At 41.6% G+C, this 18,637-nt stretch overlaps 1 pseudogene; it reads left to right on the top strand.

The window, feature by feature from the left end:
* The first annotated feature begins 8,630 nt into the window (after positions 1-8,630).
* On the top strand, positions 8,631-9,070 carry LOC103740854 (annotated as a pseudogene).
* Positions 9,071-18,637: the final 9,567 nt, after the last annotated feature.

The raw sequence follows: 18,637 nt of genomic DNA, 5'->3' as shown, positions 1-18,637 counted from the left end.
TGTCACAAAAAGACCCAAAAAAGAGTATACTCTAAGGAGGTGGCAGGTGGCACATACAGGTTGGGTGTGTAGTCAACTCCTTGGCTCTTTTTGAGGGGCTTCAGAAAGGCCCCTAACCATATATCTCCTACTCCAGGTGTTACAGTGCTCTGGATCCACTACTAGAAATTAGTTGCTTTGGGCTGAACACTCCGTTTCCTCTCCAGTCATCATTTATGTAAATAATATGGGGAAGTGTGAAGTCATTAGCACCTTACTTGAAAATAGTTTCTCAAAATTAAAGAAACTGAGAAACTGAAATCTCAAATCTTGGGGGATGGAGAAGTCCTTTAAAAGGTGGGGGAATGACAAGTAATGTATAAAAGATGAATGACTGTAATCTTGACAGGCGTGGCAGCATGGACGTAGGTACATGCTAAGATATTTTATACATTTAGTTAACATTGTAAATAGAACTTACAACCTTTTTATCTTCCCCATTCTTCATCTCTGTACCACCAAATATTTATTGGCCACTATTGTACCTTGATATTTAATTATATTGATGTGTTTAGGCAGGGCTCTTTAGAGAAACAGAACCAATTGGATATGTATGTATATTTGGAAAGAAGGTTTTATTTTAAGGGATTGTCTCATACAATTGTGGAGACTGAAGAATCTAGAATCAATAAGGTAGGCCAGCATGCCAAAACCTAAGAAGAGCTGATGTTGAGTTCATATTTAAAGGCTGTCTGCTTCAGAACTCCTCACTTAGGGACTAGTCTTTATACTATTAAGGCCTTCAGCTGATTGGATGAAGCTCATTTACACTATAGACATGGGGTATAAGCTTTCTCGAAGTTCACCAATTTATATGATACTCTCATACACAAAAAGTCTTATCTAAGTCCACTATGGTGGTTTACACCTATAATCCTAGCACTGGGAAGACTGGGGGATACAACTTCAAGGCCAACCAGAGCTACATAGTGATTCCCTGTCTCAAAAAAACAAACCAAACAAAAAGTCCCCAATCAGCCAACCAATCAAAATTAATAAACAAACTAAAGCCCAGCACTCTCACAGAGACATGCAGAATAATGTTGGACCAGATACTAGGCACTGTGGTCCACCCAAGTTGACACATGAAATTAACTGTCACAACTGGTTTCCCAAGTTTATCCCAAGTTCTACAATTTAATATGATGGATATGATGCCTCAAATAAAAAGACCCAAAGTTTGCATGATGCTGGCTTACTCATTACCTATTGTTTACTATAAATTCAGAACCACTTCTATGTCTGTGTAACTAGTGATCCTCGAATTTTTGGTCATAAGACTTCCTTACATTCTAAAAATTACTTAGGACCCCAATTAACTTTTGTTTACAAAGGTTAAATTGTATATTTACTATGCAGTGGGTAGTAAAACTGGCAAGCTTTTCTTTTTTATATTTTATTTATTATTTTTATGTGTATGAGTGTTATGCCTGCATGTAGGTAAGTGCACCGTGTTGTACAATGCCCACAGAGGTCAGAAGAGGCTGTCGAATCCCCTGGAACTGGAGTTACAGACAGTTGTTAGCTGCCATGTGGATGCTGGGATTTGAACCCAGGTCTTCTGCAAGAACAGTCAGTGTTCTTAACCGCTGAGCCATCTCTCCAACCCTGGTAAACTTTTCTTTTTTGAGACAGTGTCTCCCTGTAGCCCTGGCTGGCCTGGAACTTGGTATGTTGACTAGGCTAACCTCAGTCTTGCAAAGATCTACTTACCACTGCCCCTGAGTGCTGGGGTTAAAGGCATGTACCACCATGCCTAGCAATAAAATGGATAAACTTTTAAAAACATTTTTTAAATTTATTTTTTGTATATATGAATGTTTTGCCTGCATGTATGTAAGTGCACCCATGCATATACCTGTAGAAGTCAGAAGTCATTGAGTCCCTTGGAACTGGAGTTATGGACAACTGTTAGCTGCCATGTGGGTGCTGGAAACTGAACCGAGGTCAGGTCCTCTCTAAGAGTAGCCAGTGCTCTTAACTGCTGAGCCATCTCTCCAGCACCATAAAACTTTTAAACAGTTACTAATTCAGGTAAAAGTAACAATAGCAAACTCAGTATATAATATGAACAACACTTTTCTATCCCCTACATAAAGAAAAAGACTGAATAGCATTTTATATTTTTAGAAAGTTGACTTAATGGAAAGCAACTAAATTCTCACATGTTTCTTGATTCTTTTTTTTTCCTCTTATTTCACTTGAAGTATTGAGTGTAGAAACAATCTGGCTTTGTTCAAATATGTGATTGGAAAAGAAGCATTTTATTAGCCTTTTCAGGAGCCAGGATATTCTGCTATACTGCATACTGCCAGATACCCACTGTTCATCTTGTAAGTAGCTATAATGTCCCATGAAAAAACATCTAGTTCAGCTCCCTGAACTAGACTGCATCGCCTGGAGAGCCCATGTAGCTTTGGTACAGTGGGCACAGAACTGTGGGGAGCAGCTCAGAAGAGCCAAGCAGATGACACCCATCACACCCTGTTATGGTTTAAATATGAATCTTCCACAGGTCTATGTGTTGAATGCTTAGTTCCCAGCTGCTGGTGATATTTTGGGAGTTTCTAGAAACTGTGGGGAGTGGACCTAGGTGAAGGAAGTAGATCACCAAAGGTGTGGACTTACTCTCTCTGATTTCTTTGTACCATGAGGTAACGAGCCAGGCCTCAGTAACTTCCTTTATTTCTGTTTCCTTTCTGCCACAAAGTGAACAGATTCCTTTGCCACACTCCCACTGCCATTATGTTCTTTCCTAGTGCAGAACATTATAGGGCCAAACAAACAACCATCTTTTGGTGGAGCTCTGACACTGTGAGCCCAAATAAATCTTTCCTACTTTTAAGTTAGTATCAGTCAGTGACACAAAAGTGACTACTATATCCTCATAGGATGTTGTGGTGAACAACCTAAAGCAATGACAATAACCTTTATTGTTTTGGGGGCATCTGGTCTTCCTGGCCAACAACTCATAGGGAGGTATCCCACACCTGGCAGGGAGATTTTCGTTTAAAAATCCATGGCTCCTGGGATCGGCGTTATCTGCCCATGCATGCTATCTCTGTTCACTCTTTCTTTTTTCAACTTACTGTTTTTATTTTATGTGTATATGTGCATTGCCTGCGTTTTTGTAAGTGCACCTGTGTCTTTCAGTGCCCACGGAGGTCAGAAGAAGGTGTTGAATCCCTTGGAACTAGAGTTAAGGGTGGTTGTTAGCCTCCATGTGGGTGCTGGAAACTGAATCTGGGTCTGCTGCAAGAACAGCCAGTGCTCTTAACTGCTGAGCCATCTCTACAGCCCCTGTTCACTCTTTTTTTTAAAAATTACATCTTTAGTTAGTTTATAAAGTAGTAAGTTTTCATGTGGTTTCTTCATCCATCCTTATTTAGTTAGCCCTCTTCTCTAAGGCCTCATCTTCACACGCTCTCCACCCCATCTCTGTTTAAACTGTGTCACCTCCAGTCCTCCCTCTCTCTACTTTCACATCACATGTGTTCTATGATCCCCACTCTCCTTAAGCCCTCTCCCTCCCACTACCATGGTCCCCTCCAATCTTCCAGGTCTCAAAAGACATTCCAAGTTAGACATACAGATTTAAAAATCTGACACTCTGATCCACATGTGAGATGGAACATTTGGTATTTGACTTTTTAAGCACAGCTTCTTAAACTGTTTGTAATCCCATATGGGGTCAAGTAACTAAATGTGGGAGTTGGAAAAAATTGGCAACAGTAAAAGGGTTCTGAATGTACAAAACCGAAAATTAACTCAAAAAGTCAATGTCTATTGAATCTGAGGTATTTTGATTATGTCAAATGACCAGTATATGAAACACTTCACTGTGTTTGTCCTTGTGCCACACTCGCAAATGCATGCTGTCTGATGTGTTTTGGCTCAGATCTGAGACTGTGTTTGTGTGATGAGCTGCAGTGTCTTTTCTGTAGCTATAGTTTTTTCACTCTTACAGAAACATAATGGCTTAGTTATGTGCCTCCTTCCTCAGGATGTATCAATCGCTTTAGTATATCCTTGGGCTGTATTGTGTCAGAATGTTTGATTTTTCAAACTGTTGTTTCAGTTGTGGGCTTGGGTTTCACTTTTAAAAAAATGTCACATGACTTTGGCTTGGGATTAGGACACTATTTCCAGCAGTTTCTGAAATGTGTCTGCCAGCTGTATTATGCATTTATGTGAAGTGGCGTTCTCAGCAGTGATGAGTATAAAAGCAAAGTGAAAACTGTGAAAAATGCTGAAGCTGCTCCCACATCCTAGTGTCAAATGTCCAGCTGAGATTTAATTCTTTATGTAAAAATAAACAAGCACACACTTCTCATAAGTATGCAAAGTTTGTTTAATTAAAGGTAAAATTTTATACATATCAAAGAATTCTTTTTTTTGGTCTTTTTGAAGCAAGGTCTCCTGTAGCCCTAGCTGTCCTGGAACTCACTATGTAGACCAGGCTGGCCTTGAACTCACAGAGATCCGCCTGCCTCTGCCTCCCAAGTGCTGGGACTACAGGCATGCGCCACCACGCCCGACAAGAATTCTTTTAAAATAAATTTATTTATGGTTATCAGTAAATGTTTGACTTGTATACCTGTTTTCTATACATATATACCTGGGGTCATGTACACATTTCTCACTCAAAAAAGAGTGGTGAGTGGGAGTTTAAGAAGTCCTGCTTTAAAGGACCTTGGAATCAGCCATTTCCAGTGGATATTCACATGTCTGATATTGAGGTGTTCTGTTTAGGCCCTGGATGGCTACGTGATATGCCTTTGGTAAACTCCAGGGAACAATGGTCAGGGTTCACGTTGGGCAATTTCTTAGCCCCACATGTGCCAACCTGTGGAATAAAGAGCATGTAACTCAAGTGCTCCCAAGGCTAAGGTCCAGCTCTTCGGATGCCAGAAGACCCCTGTCTCAGAGAGGTGGAGCTTCACCAAGTTTAACACGATGAATGTGGTAGCTGCGAAGTGGATCATCCTGGATAGATGTGGGGTCAAAAACAGTCCAAGTCCTGGTTCCCTGGACAAGTCATAGGCTCTGCATTTATGGAGGTTTCCATTCTGTGCCCTCTCCCTACCAGGCCTACCAATAAATTCTATTCTGTTCAAAAAATAAAAGTAGTAAGTAAACATTCAAAGTGACATGGTGAAGGCATCAGTTTCTCTTTCCTCCTCAGCTCCTACTGAATTACAGAAGAAAGAGGAAATCTAGGCGGGCACACAAAACAATAGTCCTGATTACCAGCAGGTGGGCTGCTGAGGATCAACTGAAAGGAAGGCTGACCTGAGGGGTTTTCCCACAGAGATGGAGCACAGGGGAGCGGATGAGAGCCATGGAGGATGGACTTAAAGTTCCTAGCAGCATTATTATGGGTTATCCGAAGATATAGAAAAGATGAAAACAAACAATGGAGTTTTTCAAAAAAACAAATCTTACAGCTGAAGAAATGAGTCTTTAAAGTTCAGAACACCCTCACAAGGAAGAGCCCCTGACTACCAAGGAGAATTATTGAAAAAGAACCAGTCCTTGCTGCAGCCTCCTGAGAAGTCTGCCCTGAAAGAGCAAATAAAGCTCACAGTTAGGAAAAATGGACCATCAAGTCAGAACTGCTAGCAATACATTGCCAGAGAAAATTAAAGTGTCTACCCAAACGACTATAAATCGAAAAGAGAAAAATGAAGATATCTTCAAACATGCAAGAACTTAGAAAGCTTAATTTTTGGCAGTACTGGGGTTTGAACCCCAAGCCTTGCACATGCCAGACAAGTTCTTACCAACAAAGTTATATCCCCAGCCCTGACTCAGGATGAAGAATTACTGGAGGTTTGTTACTATAGCAAAAAAATAAATAAATAGAAAGATAAAAGAAAACAAGTCTATAGGCTCAAGAAAAAACGAACAAGACACTAATAAAACTTATAGTAAAGTTCAGAACATTTTTGGTAATGTAGATAGAAGTTTGAGTCAACAGCTAAGAAATTATTCCAGGGGATGGAGAGATGGCCCAGTGGTTAAGAGCACTGGCTGCTGTTGAAGAGGACTGGGGTTCAATTCTTGGCAACCACATGGCAGCTTAACCACTGTCTGTAACTCCAGTTCCAGGAGATCTGATGCCCTCTTCTGACCTCCACGGGGTATTACACGACGTGGGTGCACTTACATGCAGGCAATAGACTCATACACATAAAAAAAAGTTTCATTTAAAAAAAGAAATGATTGTAAAGAAAATAAAGACAATAATCTACAGCTGGATTATTCAATAGAGCAATTATTCAATAAAGCAAGCTAAACATAAGCCACACAAGTAAGCATAAAATGTACATTGTAATCATAAATATGCTGTTGTAAAATTTTCTAATAGCCATGTTAAAAACACCAAAAAAATCACTAAAATCAATTTTAATAATATATTTCATTTAACCCAATATCAGAATATTATGGTTTCAAAATATAATCAATGTAAAAATTATTGTCAATTGAGATCACATTTTTTTCAGTTAGCCTTTGAAGTCCCACGTGTGTTTTATGTTTGCTGCATGTCTCAAAGCAGACCAGCCACCTTGTAATGCTCCAAAGCCGTATGTATCTGCTTCCAACCCAAATCTGGGGTTAAGAGTTCAGATGGCTTTCAGAACATGAAGATGCAGGTGGGGAGGGAAAGCATCCATCGTGTCTTGTTCTCTGAGGGAGTTGGCAGCAAGATAAAAATCCTGGCAAACTGTTAAAAATTAATATAAACCAGTACAGTGTATAATTTTTTAAAGCAATAGAGAAAAAGTACAACCCACTAAATAAAAGGCAAACCATGAATAGGAAACAAATTAGAAATCATGACTAATTAAAAGCATGGTCCATACCTGCTGGAATTCTATGCTGCAGTTAAACAGAATGTGGTACGGAACAGCAGTAGTTGTAGCTGATGGCCCAATGACCTTTGCTCATTGGCTTTTATGGACCCGTGTAATCCTTTCTCCTGGGAGTAGTCTGGACCTACTTCTCTCTTCTGAGGAACAGAATATGATGGCATGATAGGATATCACTTCCAAGATCGGGTTACAGAAAGGTTTTGGATTCCTTCCTGGGTGCACTTCTCTCACTCTATCTTGGATTGTTTCCTCTGGGGAAGCTAGCTGCCCTGCCCTGAGGCAACACTGGGCAAGTGAGAAGGGTCAGTGGACACGAGACAAAGGACTGAAGCAACTAACAATCACATAAGGGAGTTTGAAAGAAGATTCCTGCCTCACACCCAGCCTAGCATTCAGAAGAGAACTCAGTCTCAGCCCACAGCTCGAGGACCCACAGAAGCCGCATCTGAGAGTCATCCACAGAAACCATGCAAGAGTAAACTTCGTTACTGTAAACCCTAAGGTTTGGGGTAATTTTTAAGATAGCAATGGATAACTAATACAGCAGCTATGCATTAACACTAAGAAATGCCCCTCTAAGGTCACATGTAAGAAAACTCTAGTTATTGTATACATACATATATATGTATATATATATATTCTATATAAACTATTATGTATAAATATAAAACACAGGAGCGGGAGGGATGGCTTAGTTGGTAAAGGACTTACTGATCAAGTATGAGAACCTGAGTTCAGATTCCCAGCACCCACATAAAAAAGTAGGACACAGAAGCTTTACCTGTAACACACCACTGGAGAGGAAAACACGGGAGGCTCCCTGGAGCTGGGCGACCACCCAATCTAGCTCAATTGGCAAAACTCCCAGTTCAGTGAGAAACTTTGTTTAAAATAGTAAGGTGGTGAGCAATTGAGCAAGACGCCTGCCTGATGTCTACTTCTGGCCCCCACATGCAGGCACACACACATGTGCACACTGTCCCATGAAAACACACACACACACACATACACACACACACACACACACGGGGAGGAGGGGGAGAGAAAACCTCACAAAATAAAAATGCATGCAAGGTGGGTAAAGGCTTATTGCTACGTGGTTATCCCTGCCTTCTCTCTCTCTTCTCAATGGAATCTTTGCCTTCCCTCACCCTCTCACAGCTGCTGAATCAAAAGAACATACATAAAGAGAAATTCCTGAAAGCACAAAGGATGTAGTGAGAGACCGGGTGAGCCTACTCAACAAGGGCATGAGAAATGGGTTTGCAATTTCTCATGTGGAACTTTCAAAGCCTCCTGAGAAGCACTGTGACTGGTGGTGAGTCATATTTAAGGACTCTTGAGAGAGAGTACAAGGAACAGAAATGCCTTTTAATTAATGTTTTGTGCCTAGATTATATTTGTTTGAATTTATACAAAGACTGAACTATATGGAAAATTAAATTTATTGGAGTGCTGTATGCATATATGTACTAATACTTAAATAAGCATAATGTAAATATATGCAAATATATGTAAAGTATGTAAATTTTGGCACCTGAGAACCTGGTAAAGAAGCAAGGAAGGGCTTTCTATTCTATGTCCTCCAGCATTTGAAGCGTCACTAGCAAGCCAGAACTGATCAAAATCTGAAGGAGCTATTTTACTAAAGTTCTGTGAGCTGTTGACAATTCAGGACAGTCAAAAGAAGGGCATGGCGAATACTGAGTGTCCTGAGAGGTCAGATTGCTGTCAGACAGGGCCCCTGGACATGGACAGGAGCATGATCATGGACATGGTCATGGTCATAGTAAATTGGAGCTTCCAGATTACAGACAGTGGAAAATAGAAGGGACACCATTAGAAGCTTGTCCAGAAGAAGCTGGCTAACCAGGGCTAAGGGACCCATAGCCTGCAATGAAGCTTGGCAATACATGTGTGGCTTTGCAGAAAATGTTTCCTTCATGAGTGTAATATTTAAAGGATTCAAATGGGGATTTGCTGCATTTGTGGTAGCCCTAGGGGCTGAATATATCCTGGAATCCTAGAGCAAGAATAAGAAGCATCACCGAAGAGAATACCTAGAATTATCCTGTTACTTCCAGACTCTATCACAAAAACAAGATTTCTTCACTGTAGCCTACTTGTTTGTATGTTTGTCCCTGGAAGAATACTAGTATGGTTTAATAAAGTAAGGATAACATTAAAAAAAAAGAGAGAGAGAAAGAAGGGCATGGTTCACACTGACAGCTATGACAAGGACAGGTAGCTCCAGTGGTGTCTCACGGGACAGAGCAAAAGAAGAAAATGGTGGCTTCGCAGTGACTGAGTGGCCTTTCTCTGAATGAATGTAAAACACCTACAATACAGAGGGAACTGGAGATGCACTGAGAGTACACTGGCTGTGGATTGTGGGAAAGGCAAGGGAAATCACATTTCATGATTGACTTGTGACCCCAAACGAGAAGATGGCACTTTTGTAGGATGACTGCCAACCCTAAGCAGCCCCTCATCATGCGTTAATGGCTGTTAGTAACTGAGAACTGCTCTAGGATTCAGAGAAATGGGAACTCTTGGGCACTCCTGATGAGAGTGTAAATTGGCAAAAATGAAACAACTTTGTAGAGGGCAATTTGGTTTTCTGACTCTCTGAAGGAGGGCAACTCTCTATCTGTCCACTCAACATTCTATGAACAACTCAGTCACCCTTTGCCTAGGAAAAATGTGCCAAACCACAGGGGAGTTTGCTCTGAAGTAACCCTTTTCTGAATCTCTCGCTACACCGTGCTAGAAGCCATGAGATTTGAAGACCCTACAGTGTATGTCCTGCCCATTGGTTCTTAAAGTCTGGTCAAAGAGAAAAACATATCCAGGTGACAATGTCACATCAGAAGTTATTTTACTGACTGTAAAAGTATAAAATGATATATTCCAGGAAGATTCCTTTCTTTCTATCTCTACCCATCTTTTAAAAAATTCGATTTTGCTGTGCTGCCCAAGTTGACCCCCAGCTCACAATCCTTCAGCTTAGTAAGTAACTGGGATTACAAGCACCCAACAAGGTGCCTAACTTATCCATCTATTCTTTAAATGAATTTTCATTGAGCACTCTGTATATGCCAAGACCTGTACTAGGCCCTGGGGGTAAAGTAAGTTCAGCAAAAATCTCAGCACTCAATCAGGTACTGTGGAGTGGGCCCTGGGGGTACTAGGCCCTGGGGGTAAAGTAAGTTCAGCAAAAATCTCAGCACTCAATCAGGTACTGTGGAGTGGGCCTATAATCTCAGCACGCAGGAGGTTGAGGCAGGAGGATCTTGGGTTTGAGGTCAGCCTGGGCTTCATGGCAAGACCTTATGGGGGTTGGGGGGGGCAGAAGAGGAAAAGGAGAAAGAAGAGGTGGGGAGAGAAGAGAAATCAATTCGTCAAATATCTTGAAGTAGGTAGAGGAGGTAGATCACATAATCATCCAAGTAAACATGAAGTAAGATTCCAGTTTTGGTAGAGAGAAAACAGCTTAGTACCATGAGACTGTGTAACCTGAGCAGGCATGATGAGACTCCAGTCTAACCAATCCACAGTCTCTGTTCCTCTTCCCCTCTTCCTGAGCACACTTTGCCTTTGCCTTGTGTAAAGCAGTCAGACACAGGCTGAAGTAATACTGCTCATCCTCTAAAATCCCCTTTCCCTGTTACTGCTGTTTTGTGGCAGCGTGATGTCAGCCTTCAGGTTTTGAAAGTTGTAGTTTCAAATTTGCTTTGTCATTTTTTAGTTTCTGTGACATCAGACAAGCCATTTGACCTCTCTGGGACTCAGTTTCCTCACTGAGTCAACTGTAAAATGAGAAAAAGGGTTCACAGCCAGCATGTAGGGCAGAATACACAGGCCAAAATGGTTATAATTGAGACTGGTATTGTATTGCCTGTAAAGATAGAATCCTGAAGCTGGGCATGGTGGCACATGCCTTTGATCCCAGCACTCGGGAGGCAGAGGAAGGCAGATCTCTGTGAGTTTGAGGCCAGTCTGGTCTCCATTAGTGAATCCAGGCCAGCTGTGCTTACAGGGAAACCTTGTCTCAAAAAGACCAAAAAAAAAAAAAAAAAAAAAAAAAAAGATAGAATTCTGAACCCAGGAAAATGGAATCATTTGTCTGGAATTTAGGCCCATATTTGATGCTTACATTAGAAGTTGGGTTTTTTTGTTGCGTGTTTGTATGTTTTTAATCTATGTTCATGAAATTTTTCTTGATATAAGAAAAGCAATGAAAACATACATTTATAAAAGGAAAAGGCATGCAGGACCTTTGGCAGCCTCTGAGGAAGAAGTTTCCAGCACATTAGCTGTATGCTTTGGCAGCAGTTAGGGAGTGGTGTTGGGGCTCTTAAACATCCTGTTTCTGGAAAGCTGGAGTCAGGGTTTCTGTTCCAGGAAGAGTGAAGTTAGATTGTCCATTTACATCCAGTAAGTCTATTATCCTCTGAAAGTGGATCATCAGAGCCCTCAAGAGATGCTCAGCCATCAGTCCATTACCTTCTTGGCTCCCAGCTCCCACTGTTTTTGACACCTCAGCTTCATCCAGAAAAGCAAACTGTGGCCAATAAATCCATATAATTCTGATGAGTTCTTTAGAAGAGGCTGTGGGCATGCAAGCGACCCATCTAACTGAATGGCGAAGGGAGTTCTGCATCCCTCAGGCTGGAGGCACCTACAGGTCGGTGTTTGGGCATCCTAATTTTGGCAGCTGCTCGCTAACTGTGCACCAAGCTCCAAGCTTGGTTTTTCGTGTGACACTTAAGTATTGTAGGCTTTACTGCTGCAACACAGGTATCTTCACTCCGTCTTTTTCCTTTTTTATATTTAGTTATTTGTGTGTGTGTGTGCGCACATGCATGCACACGTTTCACAGTGTGTGCACGTGAGGATCAGAGACAACTTTTAAGAGTCAGTTATCACCTTCCACCATGCAGCTTTCAGGGCTCAAACCTAGGTCATCAGGCTTGGTGGCAAGTACCTTTACCCACTGAGCTATCTCACTGGCCCCAAACCAGTGCTATGTCACCAGTGTTTAAAATAGCATGTCTCAACCTTGGCATCATTGGCAGTTTAGGCCAATAATTGTATGGTAGGATAAATGTTTAGCAACAGATACTAGTAGCATCTAACCTCACACTCCTTCCCCAAGGGGGAACGCCTCTTTAGGGGGACAAAAATGGCTTTAGGTAGAAAAGTACTTTTTAAAGTTCAGGCTTTCTGGATCCAAAGCCCTTGATACATCTTGTTGTCATTCACATATGCATTCACATAAGCATTTCTTTATTTAAGAAATCTAGAGCCAGGTATGGTGGTACACACCTTTAATCCTAGCACTTGGGAGGCACAGGCAAGCAAATCTCTCTGAGATAGAGGCCAACTTGGTCTCCATAGTGAGTTCCAGGCCAACTGGGTCCACAGGGAGACCCTCTTTCAAAAACACCAACCAAACAACAACAACAAACAAATACCACAACCACCACCAACAACAACAAGACCCAAAGAAAATTAAGGATACAGAGGGGAAGGGGCAGGGGAACTCAGTGGCAGAGTATGTAGCTAACATGCACAAAGCCCTAGGTTCAACCCCAGCATACACAGACATTAAAAAATAGAGAAGAAATATAAGCAAGTTCTCTCTTTTTAAAAAAATAAGTCATAGTATTAACAGAAATGATCCAAACCTAACCGTGAAGTCAGTCCATTTTGCCATTCTTTATATAGTTTCCCTCCTGATTTTTGATCTTTTGGGGGGTCTCTACTTTCCCTATTTACTCCCATACTTGATGCTCAGTGATTTCATGGCCTCCCTAAACTTCATCATCATCCTTTTCCAAAGCAGAACCTCCATCTTCTGTACTGTCAGGGCCAAGGTCTCTGGGGCCCCTCGCTGTCTCTACTTTTGTTGACAGTAAGGACTCTGCACTTTTCCCATATGAACACTGTTTACAAAGCTAAAGCAAAAGCGACAGGAGACATGTTTTCTTGCCTGTTATTAAAATATGAGCAAGTACTTTAAAATGCATAACTACTTTGATTTCCATTTTCTGGGGGAAGGAGAAATGACAAGATGCATGACAACATAATATAAACCATTAAAGACTCAGGCTCCTGTGAAAAATACATAGTAAATGGTCTGCATTGACTTATTCAGTAGCCCACAGACTTCACTTTGAGCACTTAAAATACAGCTGGTCCCAACTGAGGAACACTGTAGGTGAAAAGTGACACTGGGTTCCAAACACCACTAAGAAATACAAAATGTCTCATTAGTATATTTTAACTAGTTACATGTTAGAAATAATATTTTGGATAAAATTTATGTAAAATATGCTATTAATTTTGTGGGCTTTTGTTGAGACAGGATCTTCTGTAGCCCGATGGCCTGGAACTCTCTATGTAGACCAAGCTGGCCTTGATCTCATAGAGATCCACCTGCCTCTGCTTCCCAAGTACTGGGATTAAAGGTGTGTGCCACCATACACAGTGTTATTACATTTTTTAAATAGGGCCAGAGAGATGTTTCAGCAGGTAATGGTACTTGCTGCCAAGTCTGATGACCTGAATTTGATTCTCCATAATCCACATGGTAGAAGAAGTGGAATCAGATAAATCCTGCAAATTATAGCTCCACACATGTGCCTTAGCTCATATATGTCCCAAACCACAAATTAAATCAGTTAATTAAAAATTAAAGTGTTAAACACAGAAAACATATACATGGATTTATTATTTGATTTGACTAGCATGTCACGAGAGAGTCATTGTACTAGCCCATTTTCCCCTACTATGGCAAAATATCTGAGGCTGGGTACTTCATGAAGAAAAGAGGTTTATTTAGCTCACAACTGTGGAGGCTGAAAAGTCCAAGCAGCATGGTTCCATCTCTGGCAAAGACTTTCTTAGCTTCATTGCTTCATGGTAGATGGTAACATAGTAGAGGCACATGTGAGAGGAAGTGATCATGTAACAAGACAGAAAACTAGAAAGGGAGCCTGGAAATTAACTAGGGTCTCTCAAGAATTGTATTAATCTCTACAATGAGCATGCTCCCAATGACATAAGGATCTCCCCAGGGCCTCCTCTCTCCTCCACCCCTCTTAGCATTGCTCCACTGCAGGCTAAACTTCCAAGCACAAGCCCTTGGAATCCCACCACATTCAAGTCATCACATCTGTTTGGGGCAGACTGTCAGCATCCTGGGAGTACTTCCACTCAGCTCCCTTAATTACACATTTCTCAACAAAATATTGCTCCCCCACCCCCACCCCAAAGAAGTCATTAGATTCCTGCCACAGATACATAACCAGACCTTGACAATAGACCTGCTCAGCCTGCTGTTGAGAAGGTAGAAAGGAACTTTATTATTTAAGAGGGTTAGTGGGGGGCTAGAGAGATGGCTCAGTGGTTAAGAGTACTGGATGGTCTTACAGAGGACCCTGGTTCGGCTCCCAGCACCCACATGATGGCTAACAACTAACAGTCTATAACTCTAATTCCAAGCATCCAAGGCCTTCTGGCCTCTTGCAGGCACTGCATGACATGAGTATAGTTAAAAACATGCAGGCAAAACACTCATATACATCAAATAATTAAATAAATAAATAATAAAAAAATTAAAGAGGGTTAGTATGTAAGTAAGCCACACATCAAGTATGGAGAGGATATGCGGAAAGGACTGGCTGACCTATGACTGCTGTCCTTACAAAGGTCTTCTTTCAAGGCTAGCCTGGGAACATGGATGTAGGGGATTTCCTGCACTTCCTTAAGTGCTGAGAGCATCCCAAAGCATTTGTATAAACAATGTGGTTTATACTGAACCTTCCTTCTACATTCGCCAATTCAATCCCAGGTTATTTGGTTTTTTGTTTGTTTTCAGATGCAAACTCTGGGATCTGTCTTAGCTGGTCTCTGCTTTGCGTATGTGGGGCATGTGCCCCAACTCTAACCAATGACACACAACAATGACTTGCCCAGAGGCTCCTGGATGGGTCTTCCTGGCTTACAGAATGTGATTCAAAGATGGGATTTTTTCCTGTTTCTGGATATGGTTTTCTGGATATTATTGTGGTGGCTGCTACATCACATCCAGACTGAAGAAAAAAAAATCCCTTGGGTGAATTTGGCAGAGCAGGAATATAGAATTTGCTTTAAAAATATATTTATTGATTCTAGAATTTCACAAAATGCATTTTGATCAGAGTCAGACCCCCTCCATCCTCTACCCCTACCTTGTTACCCACCCTCATTTTGATGATATATTTGAGCTACAGGACAAACCAATGCTCACCTCATACTATCTCCAGGCTTTGTGCTGTGTGAGACAATATATCCTTTCGTTTAAGCGGTTCTTAATCAAATTTCTCTCATTTGCAGCCCAACTCTTCTTGCAGACAATGGGAAGATAATTCCACTATCTGGCAGATGAATTTAGATAGCAATTCTGAGGAAAACACATTTATAATTTTTTCAAGAATTTATGGAATGTCTGTTATGTGAAAGAAGTACAACCAAGAAGAATAAGAAAAATAATTTGTCATTCAGAAGGAAATATACCCCTCCCAGTGATCCCGCCTTGTGTAGACCCCAACCCTGAGACTTTAAGTAGACATTCCTAGAGCCTGCCTCTGTCCCCTGCCAGATAAGCACTCCCAGGGTCTGGCCCTCCACCAATGCCCCCTCATCCCACCCAAGGACCATAAGGCATCCTGTGACATCAACCCCATAGAGACACCTCTATCCTGGCTTCCGCACTCTCCCCCCACTGCCACCTGAGGTCAGTGTGGCATCCTTCCCCTGCCCTCCAGGGAGCACAGCTCACTCTTACTGTGACCCCAGCACCTGCTTACTCAAGGACCACAGGCAGAAATGTGTGAGCCTTCCACAGACTTCTAGAAACCAACAGTAAGAATCTTCTCACTCTACAGAGTGCACACATCCCAGCTGTGTTGGGAACATGACCGATACTCCATTTACACATCAGCACAGTTATCCCAAGACTCAATCCCAAACATCATTGAACTGGTCCACAACCTGACAAGTTGGGATAATGGTAAAGAAAGATCCAAACATCAACAAAGGTGAGACCAGATATCCATACCAAGAAACACACACAACAAATGACCTAATTCCAGATGCCTAGGTCTCATTGCAAAAACACAAACATCATGAATAACTAAGACACTGTGTCTCCTCCAGAAATCATAACATCACAGTGTGCCCTGAAGAAGAGCAACTTTAAATGATGCACAAGATGATTTCAAAACAACATTTATAAGTTAAGTTCAAGGACCTCAAAGAGGACATGCATAAATTCTGGAATGAAGACCATGAAAACAGAAACAGAATGAAATATAAAACATATAGCCCAATAAATATATTAGGCAGCATGGTAATTCACATGAAATGCAACATGATGTTGGTGTTGTGTAAGTTGTTTTATACAAATGCTATTCTGAGCTCATGTTATTCAGGATCCAACTTATTCCAAATCCCCTAGCAAAGTCATTTTCATGTCTCATTGTCCAGAATCGGGACACATACTCATTCAAACTTAGAGCAATCCCAGCCAAAGCAAACACACACCAGAACAAATGAGGCTCTGGAAGTAACCAGGGCAAGGTTTCAGAGGTCTGGGTCTTTTGGATCTGCTTCTCATGCTGAGAGGAGTGTAGGCATTGGGGAGCCCTTGGTCTTAAAGTAATGGCTGCTTATGATTGAGGCATGCTATAGGTTTAAGGTGTTAGGCACAGATTGGTCAACCCCAGGAAGCAAGTTCTGCCTTCCTGACCTTGGGCTCCATTTGCACTCGGACTTCTTATCACTCTTATCTGGGAGGAGGCTTCTAGGCTACTTTCTCATGAAGGAGGAGTTCTTCTATAGAATATTACATGCAGGCTTTCTCTAAGAATGAGTGGGAAGATGATTAAAATAGAGATCAATTAAATTTCTTTGGGACCTGGCTTAGCTGATTGTGTTATTACCTTTAATTCCATTAATAATTATGAGGTAGTTACTGTGAACTTCATTTTAAAAAGCCAGGCATGGTAGTACATGCCTTTAATCCCAGCACTGGGGAGGCAAAGGCAGATGGATCTTAAAACAAACAAAACAAACAAACAAACACTACCACCACTACCACCACCACCACCAACAACAACAACAAAACAACAAAAAAATAACAAATCTATCTGGGCGTGGTGGGGATTGCCTTTAATCCCAGCACTCAGGAAGCAGAGGCAGGCAGATTTTTGTGAGTTCAAGGCCAGCCTGGTCTAAGTGGCAAGTTCCAGGCCAGTGGAGGCTACAAGGAGACCTTGTCTCAAAAAGACAAAACACAAAACACAAACAAACAAAAAGCACCCCCACACCACCAACAAACCTATTCCCATATTGGATTTCTAGTTTTCATTTCTGTAAATAGGGAACGGTCGATGGAACCCCAGCTCTAGCAGGAAGGGAGTGGACAAATGAAGGTCAGCTCTCTAATGCACTGGCAGATGGTTACACTCTAAGGAACTGGGATGTGTGCTAACTAGAAAAGGAATAAAATAAAAGTCAGGTAACTTGTAATCTTGGCAACTTGGCAGTTATAAAGGAGGCAACATCTTTCCAATGTCAAAGTACTGTAAGATCCTTTCCAGGACCTGGGTCCTGACTAGTCACTGTCTACTAGGCCTGAGGTGGGAATCCACCTCCAAACCCCAAAACCCCATCCCAGCCACCATTCAAGTTCATTCTTCAGGATTCCTTTTATTCTTTTTTTCAAATTTTTTAAAAAATTATTTTTATTTTATGAATGTTATGCCTGCATGTAGGTAAGTGCACCCATGTTGTGCAATGCCTGAGGAGGACAGGAGAGGCTGTTGGATGCCCTGGAAGTGGAGTTATGGACAGTTGTTAGCTGCCATGTGGGCACTTGGGACTCGAACCCAGATCTTCTGCAAGAACAGTCCATGCTCTTAACCACTGAGCTATCTCTCCAGCCCTGGGATTCCTTTTATTCTTGTAATAAATGTTGGAAGGCTAACTGGCTGCTAGGTGTTTAGACAAGCACTGGAAGATAAAAAACATAAGGCATCTTCTCATCATGATATGTGCAATCCAGCAAGGGGACAGAAATTGATCAGAAAACCATAAAATATAATTGCAACCCTGACACGTATTATCAAAATAAATAAACAGCCCCAAATAAAACAAACCCCTCAGTCTGAATCAGTGATGGGCTGTGTGGGAAGGCTTCCCTAAGGAAGGGTTGACTGAGTGAGGCCCACAGGATGAAGCACCACTAACTAGATAAGAGAAGGGACTAGCACACCCTGGGAAGACAGAGGGAACAGCATGTACCAGGAGCCATGTCAGGAAGGAACACAATGCTGAGGTGGCTCAGTGTGGAGAATGGGAGAGAAGGGGCAGGCAGCACAGATGAAGCTGGAGCGTGCCAGGTCGTTGGAATCTTGTGAACCATGCAGGGAGTTTTGCTTTTATCCTAGGAAAAACAGGAAACTGGAAGAGTTTTATGACCAGATTTTAAAGAAATCATTCTGCTTTCAGAGTAGAGAATGGCTTTAAAGAGGATAAATGTAGTTCCTGCTCCATTACTGTTTTCTAGGAAAGAAATGATGGTGGCTTGTGCCACATAGTAGCACTAAGGACACAGAGATGAGAACTTAGGGGGCTCATGAAACCCTGTACCTTTGAGTTACTTAGTATAAGTT

The sequence above is a fragment of the Nannospalax galili genome, unplaced genomic scaffold (genome assembly GCF_000622305.1).
Source record: "Nannospalax galili isolate Female #2095 unplaced genomic scaffold, S.galili_v1.0 scaffold158, whole genome shotgun sequence".
NCBI classification, from domain to species: domain Eukaryota; kingdom Metazoa; phylum Chordata; class Mammalia; order Rodentia; family Spalacidae; genus Nannospalax; species Nannospalax galili.
The sequence above is the reverse complement of the archived record's forward strand: the minus strand, read 5'-3'. Positions and strand labels throughout refer to the sequence as shown.